Below are 9687 nucleotides of genomic sequence, written 5' to 3'. Positions count from 1 at the left end.
GAATATTGAATAAGATGATATCAGATTGTGATTTTGATGGAGTTGTACTTGTAATAGACTTTATCATAAGCTCTCTTGTGTAGATTTATTACAGATTGACAGATAGTCAGGGGGTAATAATCGAATATTGGAAGATTTTGGTAGAGTTTTAGAGTGCTAGATGTTAGCACTAATTGATATGATTCAGTATTACTGTGTGACTAAAGCTATCAGCTTATCAGAGGGGTAATGAGATAGTTATAGACAAAACAGTATACAGTGAATACTACAGATTTCTTTTGAAGAAAATTCGAAGAAAGATAAAGATAGTTCAGAATGAACAGATGTCATAAACCAACATTGGATGATGATGATTGGTATTTGGGGTCGAAGATTGTATATGTCTTTGTTTGAAATAAACAGAGGTGATAACAGCTGAAGATACGGATATGTGATAAGCTGTAGATTGGTTTATACAGATGTTGTATAACCAATATTGCAAGATTGATTCTGTCAGAGTTACTTTAAGAAGTAGTATGATAGCATACTTTATGAAGTCTTATTCCAGATTTGAAATAAGAAGTTGATACAAGAAAGAGATTTCAGAATGGATTCACTGAGATGAGTTTAGAGGTATTATGATGTTATACTTCATGAATTCGTATTCCAGATGGGGATTAGGCATTTGAGTTTTGATTTAAACTCTAGTATACATTTCTGCTCGTACATCTGAATTTATTTCTTATGAGTTCAGGGACGAACTCAGATCTAAGAGGGGGAGAAATGTAAAGCCCAGAAATTATGAGAAATGATAAGACAAGATTATAAAGTGTTGCCAGGATGGAAAATAAGATATTCTTGGAAATGCAGCACCGCACTCGCGGTGCCAGGCATCACCGCACCTGCGGTAAATGGACAGTAAGTTGACAAGAAAATCCCGTAGCCACACCGCACCCGCGGTATTAGACGGAGCGCACCCGCGCTGATGACACCGCACCCGCGGTCGTGTAAGCAGCGCACCCGCGGTCAAGCTTCGGGAAATCTAGATAGAATCGTCGAGACTGAAGCGCACCCGCGGTGCATATGTTACCGCACCCGCGGTGCGACGTGCACCATGAAAAATGAGGCCACGCTTTATGAATTGCATGCAGTATATATAGAAGCTATTGACACGGGTGTTCTTCAGAAAATTCAGAAAGAGGCGAAAACTTTTCAAGGAAATCCTTACGCCTTTTTGATTTGCGATTGTGGAAGATCCGTCTATCAGAATTCGAATCCGAAAGTAGTATCGTTCCCCTCGTGACATGAGCTATACAAGGACGTAAGTTTTGTTACGTTTTGAGATGTTTTGAAAATATGATGTTGCTAGAATTGCATGTGATTCAGATATGGTGTTTCTACTACCGTAGATATCGTACAATTGAAGTCAGATTAAAGAACAGACTGTGTCTGTAATTATTATGATTTTTGAAAGATAGTGACTGAGATTCTATATTAGGATTGTGTTAGTATTCAGAGTATGATTGTATTGGCACCGATTATGAGTTTCAGTATTATATTTGTGATGTTCAGATTGACGGGGTTATTCAGACTGTAATATTATACCGTCGAAACATCAGTTGAGTTAGATTGATCAGATTCAGATATGATTTTGATTAGATTTTGATATTATTGGTATGAATCAGATAGTATCTTGTTCAGATATTGATCAGATTGTACACTGATTTGAGTATTGATCAGAACAGATTGTGTATTGAGTTATTTACTGATACAGCGTATTCGATATTGTCTTTTCAGATTGATATGGACAAAGTTGAATACAGATCATCATCTTCGTCAGATCGGGACGACAAAGGTATAATTCATGTGATATTCGGGAAGAAACAACTCAATCGAGATCATCCTTGAGTTGCCCAATAAATCACATACTATATTCTTGTTTATGTTTTATCTAATTATGCTTTGTTTACAGATCATGTTGGATACAGATCAGGCCGAAGTCTAGGAATAAGACGTACAGCACCTCGATTGGTAGGGTAGGTGACAGCCAGTGACGTCTTATTCACCCCGGGATCCCTAGAGTTATAGATCGAGTCAAGTCTAGACATGATTTGATTAGGACTTCATGCTTATATGGATGTGGCTCCTAGATCATGGGACCCATCGTTATTGCTTTCAGTTGTGCTAGCATGTTGTTATGATTTAGATTGTTTATATGCATGTTTATCTGATTTGAGTTGCATGCTTAAGTTCATAGATTATGAAATATTATATGGTGTTTATACATGACGGCATGTTTTATGAATTAGTTTGTTTATATACATGCTTACCATGTTTTATACTGGGATTTATTCTCACCGGAGTTATCCGGCTGTTGTCTTGTTTTGTATGTGTGCATGACAACAGGTGGGGCTGAATCAGGGTCGAGAAGATGACGAGAGAAGACGAGTTTAGCGTGGTGATTCCGGACTTACAGTAGATTGGATTTTACTACTAGAACTTTAGTAGTGAACCTTAGATTAGAAGGTTGTACATTATTGTATGTTAATACTGGATTTGTAATTTTATATACAGACATGTATAGTCTTTAGAGTCCATTACCTTTCGCAGTTATAATTTAAAAAGAAAAATTTTTAGACCCTGTTTTATCTTAATTGATAATTAAATCCCAAAGATGATTAAGCAGAAAGATCAGCGTCCAGGTCCCCACAATTCAGCCTGACGAAGCCGAGCTAGATCAGACTCTGAGCTATGTTGAAAGACCGATACAGATTCTTGATCGAAAAAAGAAACAGCTTAGAACCAAGACCATTCCGCTTGTAAAGGTTCAATGGAGTCGTCACGGCATCGAGGAAGCAACTTGGGAGACAGAATCTGAGATGAGACAGAAACATCCAGAGCTATTAATGTGATGTTAGTCTTCCTTTTAATTTTGATTATACTGTGTTGTGTATACTTACATGATTACTGATTTATGAGTTCGAGGACGAACTCCTCTTTAAGAGGGGGAGAAATGTAAGGCTCGAGAATTATCAACTGGCATTGATGTTAAACTTGTAAAGGTAAGAATGCATGACATTTAAATCAGAATTGTGAAGCTAGGCCGAAGCCACACCGCACCCGCGGTACAGGAAGGACCGCACCCGCGGTGCATTGAGAGGAAATTAGTGGATTTGTGCGAAGCAAGACCGCACCCACGGTGCAAGCAAGACCGCAACCGCGGTGGTGAGACCGCACCCGCGGTCATGCAGGGACCGCACCCGCGGTCTAAGTGCTACACTTTTAGATGAACTCGCCGTGAGCACAGCGCACCCGCGCTCTTGAGCCACCGCACCCGCGGTGCTGCATGCGAAAATGCCACCTTTGTTTCTTGGCTTGACACATGGCATGTATATATATATGTGAAGCTGCTGAATCTTCATTTTCATTCAGGAAAGAGAGAACCGAGAGTGAGCCTTGCTTCTTCTTTTAAAGCTTCTTTATACTAGAATTGAGATTATGCAACAACGAGCCATCCGATTTTAATTTCGAGTCCGGATTTGTGATCCTTACAACAAGAGCTAGCTAAGGATGTAAGTTTTCTTATATTTCAGCATGTTTCAGATATTCATGTTGAGGGAAATTCAGATTTGATTTAGAATATGTGTTCTTGATATACTGAGCATGATATATTCGTTACCGGATCGAAATTTGGAGACCGTATGCTATTGTTCGATTTTCCAGCATGTAATGTATAGAGATTTTGCAGATTTCAATATAGTTATTATGTTGGATGAGATTATGACTGATTATGATTGATTGTGATATTTTTGTGTTGAGATTGAGTTGATCGGTACCAAGAAATATGTCGTTATGCCGTCAAATTCGTACCAAGACTGATTATTGATTGGTACAAGAGTTGATATGAGTTGCTTTGAGATGCATATTGATAGAATATGTCTATACATTGCCATTTCAGATTTGTATTGGCTATTGCGAACTCGAGACTTCGACTACGACACCGATTGTTCGACAAGAAAGGTATAATTCATGTGGTCACGAGATTGCACAACTCGATTCAGATTTGATACGAGTTTCCCTAAATCACATACTAGATTGTTGTTACATTGATTATGTAATGTCTTGTTTATTGATTTATGTTCGAGTCCTGAGATAGGAGATATTGGCAGATTGGCCAAAACTAGACGTTTCGGTGTATCGACGCATAGGAACAGATTTGCTCTATGTGTAGACCCTCGATACAGAGTTGACCGAAGTCTAGGAATAAGACGTACCGTCGCCCCGAGGGGTTGGGTAGGTGACAGACCGTCTTATTCACACCGGGATCCCTAGAGTAGAACTGAATCGAGTCAAGAATTAGAGGTTGAATACAGACTTGTATTCCTTTACATGTTGTAGATTTTACATTCATGTTACTTGATATATGCTATGCTTTTGTACATGATTATTACATTGCATGCATCCATGTTTTATACTGGGATATGTTCTCACCGGAGTTATCCGGTTGTTGTCGTGTCTGTATGTGTGCATGACAATAGGTGGGGCAGGATCTGGGTCTCGAGCTAGATGAGAGATTTATGATAGCGTGGAGATCTCGGGTGTTGATGATTTCTAGTGTTTCCTACTAGACTTGTATCACTTATGTTTGTAGTTGGTATTTGAACACTAGTGTATGCTTGTACGAAACAGACTTGTATGTACCTGATGTTGTTTTATTATTATAAAAATATGTCATGTTTTGATTACACATTTGAGTTAATGTTAAAAGCAAAATTTTGACCCACATTTTCGAGCAAAGATCCAATAAATCCCAAAAAGAATTGAGTTAGAGCCGGGGTCCCCATAGCATGTCTAGGAATATTGATTCTGGTCGCGATGTTAAATTCTTGAGTTACTTTTGGAAATTTTGTGGGCTGAACTTGGCACAAAATTGTTGTTTTCTACTACTTGTCATCCTCAAACGGACGGACAAACTGAAGTTGTCAATAGAACTTTGGGAACATTTTTGCGTGCTATTCTTAAAAGGAACTTGGATTGACATTTCTATGGACTTTAGTTTGGGGTAGCCTAGGCCTAAGAAGAGGAGGGATTCTATTTTTGTTGTTGTGGATAGATTTTCTAAGATGAGACATTTTATAGCTTGTCATAAAAACCAATGATGCTTCAAACATTGCGGATTTGTTCTTTAGAGAAGTCGCTAGGTTGCATGGCATGCCTAGGACTATTGTTTCTCGTCGCAATGTTAAATTTTTGAGTTACTTTTGGAATAAATTATGGGCTAAACTTGGCACAAAATTGTTGTTTTCTACTACTTTTCATCCTCAAACGAATTGACAAACTGTAGTTGTCAATGGAACTTTGGGAACACCTTTGCGTGCTATTCTTAAAAGAACTTGGATTGTTTCTATGGACTTTATTTTGGGGTTGCCTAGGACTAAGAAGGGGAGGAATTCTATTTTCGTTGTTGTGGATAGATTCTCAAAGATAGCACATTTTATAGCTTGTCATAAAATCGATGATGCTTCAAACATTGCGGATTTGTTCTTTAGAGAAGTCGCTAGGTTGCATGGCATGCCTAGGACTATTGTTTCTCGTCGCAATGTTAAATTTTTGAGTTACTTTTGGAAAACTTTATGGGCTAAACTTGACACAAAATTGTTGTTTTCTACTACTTGTCATCCTCAAACGGATGGACAAACTGAAGTTGTCAATATAACTTTGGGAACACTTTTGCGTGCTATTCTTAAAAAGAATTTGGATTGACATTTCTATGGACTTTATTTTGGGGTTGTTGTGGATAGATTCTCTAAGATGGCACATTTTATAGCTTGTCATAAAACCGATGATGCTTCAAACATTGCGGATTTGTTCTTTAGAGAAGTCGCTAGGTTGCTTGGCATGCCTAGGACTATTGTTTCTGGTCGCGATGTTAAATTCTTGAGTTATTTTTGGAAGACTTTATGGGCTGAAGTTGGCACAAAATTGTTGTTTTCTACTACTTGTCATCCTCAAACTGATGGACAAATTGAAGTTGTCAATAGAACTTTGGGAACACCTTTGAGTGCTATTCTTAAAAAGAACTTGGATTGACATTTCTATGGACTTTATTTTGGGGTTGCCTAGGACTAAGAAGGGGAGGGATTCTATTTTTGTTGTTGTGGATAGATTCTCTAAGATGGCACATTTTATAGCTTGTCATAAAACCGATGTTGCTTCAAACATTGCGGATTTTTTCTTTAGAGAAGTCGCTAGGTTGCTTGGCATGCCTAGGACTATTGTTTCTGGTCGCGATGTTAAATTCTTGAGTTACTTTTGGAAGACTTTATGGGCTGAACTTGGCACAAAATTGTTGTTTTCTACTACTTTTCATCCTCAAACTGATGGACAAACTGAAGTTGTCAATATAACTTTGGGAACACTTTTGCGTGCTATTCTTAAAAAGAACTTGTATTGACATTTCTATGGACTTTATTTTGGGGTTGTTGTGGATAGATTCTCTAAGATGGCACATTTTATAGCTTGTCATAAAACCGATGATGCTTCAAACATTGCGGATTTGTTCTTTAGAGAAGTCGCTAGGTTGCATGGCATGCCAAGGACTATTGTTTCTCGTCGCAATGTTAAATTTTTGAGTTACTTTTGGAATAATTTATGGGCAAAACTTGACACAAAATTGTTGTTTTCTACTACTTGTCATCCTCAAACGGATGGACAAACTGAAGTTGTCAATAAAACTTTGGGTACACTTTTGCGTGCTCTTCTTAAAAAGAACTTGGATTGACATTTCTATGGACTTTAGTTTGGGGTTGCCTAGGCCTAAGCAGAGGAGGGATTCTATTTTTGTAGTTGTGGATAGAATCTCTAAGATGGCACATTTTATAGCTTGTCATGAAACCGATGATGCTTCAAACATTGGGGATTTGTTCTTTAGAGAAGACGCTAGGTTGCATGGCATGCTTAGGACTATTGTTTCTCGTCGCAATGTTAAATTTTTGAGTTACTTTTGGAATAATTTATGGGCTAAACTTGGCACAAAATTGTTGTTTTCTACTACTTGTCATCCTCAAACGGATGGACAAACTGAAGTTGTCAATAGAACTTTGGGAACACTTTTTCGTGCTATTCTTAAAAGGAACTTGGATTGACATTTCTATGGACTTTAGTTTGGGGTTGCCTAGGCCTAAGAAGAGGAGGGATTCTATTTTTGTTATTGTGGATAGATTTTCTAAGATAGCACATTTTATAGCTTGTCATAAAAGCAATGATGCTTCAAACATTGCGGATTTGTTCTTTAGAGAAGTCGTTAGGTTGCATGGCATGCCTAGGACTATTGATTCTGGTCGCGATGTTAAATTCTTAAGTTACTTTTGGAAGACTTTATGGGCTAAACTTGGCACAAAATTGTTGTTTTCTACTACTTGTCATCCTCAAACTGATGGACAAACTGAAGTTGTCAATAGAACTTTGGGAACACCTTTGCGTGCTATTCTTAAAAAGAACTTGGATTGAAAATTCTGTGGACTTTATTTTGGGGTTGCCTAGGACTAAGAAGGGGAGGGATTCTATTTTTGTTGTTGTGCATAGATTCTCTAAGATGGCACATTTTATAGCTTGTCATAAAACCGATTATGCTTCAAACATTGCGGATTTTTTCTTTAGTGAAGTCGCTAGGTTGCTTGGCATGCCTAGGACTATTGTTTCTGGTCGCGATGTTAAATTCTTGAGTTACTTTTGGAAGACTTTATGGGCTGAACTTGGCACAAAATTGTTGTTTTCTACTACTTGTCATCCTCAAACTGATGGACAAACTGAAGTTGTCAATAGAATTTTGGGAACACCTTTGCGTGCTATTCTTAAAAAGAACTTGGATTGACATTTCTGTGGACTTTATTTTGGGGTTGCCTAGGACTAAGAAGGGGAGGGATTCTATTTTTGTTGTTGTGGATAGATTCTCTAAGATGGCACATTTTATAGCTTGTCATAAAACCGATGTTGCTTCCAATATTGCGGATTTTTTCTTTAGAGAAGTCGCTAGGTTGCTTGGCATGCCTAGGACTATTGTTTCTGGTCGCGATGTTAAATTCTTGAGTTACTTTTGGAAGACTTTATGGGCTGAACTTGGCATAAAATTGTTGTTTTCTACTACTTGTCATCCTCAAATTGATGGACAAACTGAAGTTGTCAATAGAACTTTGGGAACACCTTTGCGTGCTATTCTTAAAAAGAACTTGGATTGACAATTCTATGGACTTTATTTTGGGGTTGCCTAGGACTAAGAAGGGGATGTATTCTATTTTTGTTGTTGTGGATAGATTCCCTAAGATGGCACATTTTATAGCTTGTCATAAAACCGATGATGCTTCAAACATAGCGGATTTGTTCTTTAGAGAAGTCGCTAGGTTGCTTGGCATGCCTAGGACTATTGTTTCTGGTCGCGATGTTAAATTCTTGAGTTACTTTTGGAAGACTTTATGGGCTGAACTTGGCACAAAATTGTTTTTTTCTACTACTTGTCATCCTCAAACGGATGGACAAACTGAAGTTGTCAATATAACTTTGGGAACACTTTTGCGTGCTATTCTTAAAAAGAACTTGGATTGACATTTCTATGGACTTTATTTTGGGGTTGTTGTGGATAGATTCTCTAAGATGGCACATTTTATAGCTTGTCATAAAACCGATGATGCTTCAAACATTGCGGATTTGTTCTTTAGAGAAGTCGCAAGGTTGCATGGCATGCCTAGGACTATTGTTTCTCGTCGCAATGTTAAATTTTTGAGTTACTTTTGGAATAATTTATGGGCTAAACTTGGCACAAAATTGTTGTTTTCTACTACTTGTCATCCTCAAACGGATGGACAAACTGAAGTTGTCAATATAACTTTGGGAACACTTTTGCGTGCTATTCTTAAAAAGAACTTGGATTGACATTTCTATGGACTTTATTTTGGGGTTGTTGTGGATAGATTCTCTAAGATGACACATTTTATAGCTTGTCATAAACCGATGATGCTTCAAACATTGCGGATTTGTTCTTTAGAGAAGTCGCTAGGTTGCTTGGCATGCCTAGGACTATTGTTTCTGGTCGCGATGTTAAATTCTTGAGATACTTTTGGAAGACTTTATGGGCTGAACTTGGCACAAAATTGTTGTTTTCTACTACTTGTCATCCTCAAACTGAAGTTGTCAATAGAACTTTGGGAACACCTTTGCAAGCTATTCTTAAAAAGAACTTGGATTGACATTTCTATGGAATTTATTTTGGGGTTGTCTAGGACTAAGAAGGGGAGAGATTCTATTTTTGTTGTTGTGGATAGATTGTAATGCCCGAGAATTATCGAATTGATAAACCAAGATTATTAATCTTCGTTAACGTGAGACTCGGAAGATATGAGAATGCATGACATGCATTGAGGGAAGAAAAGACAAGATTATAAGGGGTAGCAAAGATCAAAAAAAAAAAAATAGAAATTTAGAAGTTTGCAAGACCGCACACGCAGTGCCAGTACGACCGCACCCGCGGTGCATGTGAAGAAAATGAAGTGCCATTTCCGTAGCCACACCGCACCCGCGGTGTTAGATGCAGCGCACCCGCGCTAAGAACACTGCACCTGCGGTGCAACCAAGACCGCACCCGCGGTCGATGCTCTTGATTTTGGATAGTGCTGCCGAGAGCATGGCGCACCCGCGCTCATTGAGTTACCGCAC

The sequence above is a fragment of the Primulina eburnea genome, chromosome 4, assembly GCF_022965805.1.
Source record: "Primulina eburnea isolate SZY01 chromosome 4, ASM2296580v1, whole genome shotgun sequence".
Classification (NCBI taxonomy): domain Eukaryota; kingdom Viridiplantae; phylum Streptophyta; class Magnoliopsida; order Lamiales; family Gesneriaceae; genus Primulina; species Primulina eburnea.
Note: the sequence above shows the minus strand (reverse complement) of the source record.